This window comes from Lipotes vexillifer, unplaced genomic scaffold (genome assembly GCF_000442215.2).
Source record: "Lipotes vexillifer unplaced genomic scaffold, Lipotes_vexillifer_v1.1 scaffold185, whole genome shotgun sequence".
NCBI classification, from domain to species: Eukaryota; Metazoa; Chordata; class Mammalia; order Artiodactyla; family Lipotidae; genus Lipotes; species Lipotes vexillifer.
In genome coordinates this window covers 1,662,627-1,662,826 of record NW_006794406.1, presented here as the reverse complement: position 1 = coordinate 1,662,826, position 200 = coordinate 1,662,627, and positions in this window count along the sequence as shown.

Here is a 200-nt window from a genome sequence, read left to right as displayed (position 1 = left end):
ATATATATATATATATATATATATATATATATATATATATAATATTTTGTTTTCTTTATAAAATTGACCTCATTTTTGTCAGATTCACTCTCTATGTTTTTTTAGTCTGGCCTCTACCCCATGAGCCTGAACTTTATAAGTTATATCCTTGCCCTGTGCTTTTATGTTGGTTTTGGCCAGTGAGAGACACCAGTTGGCAT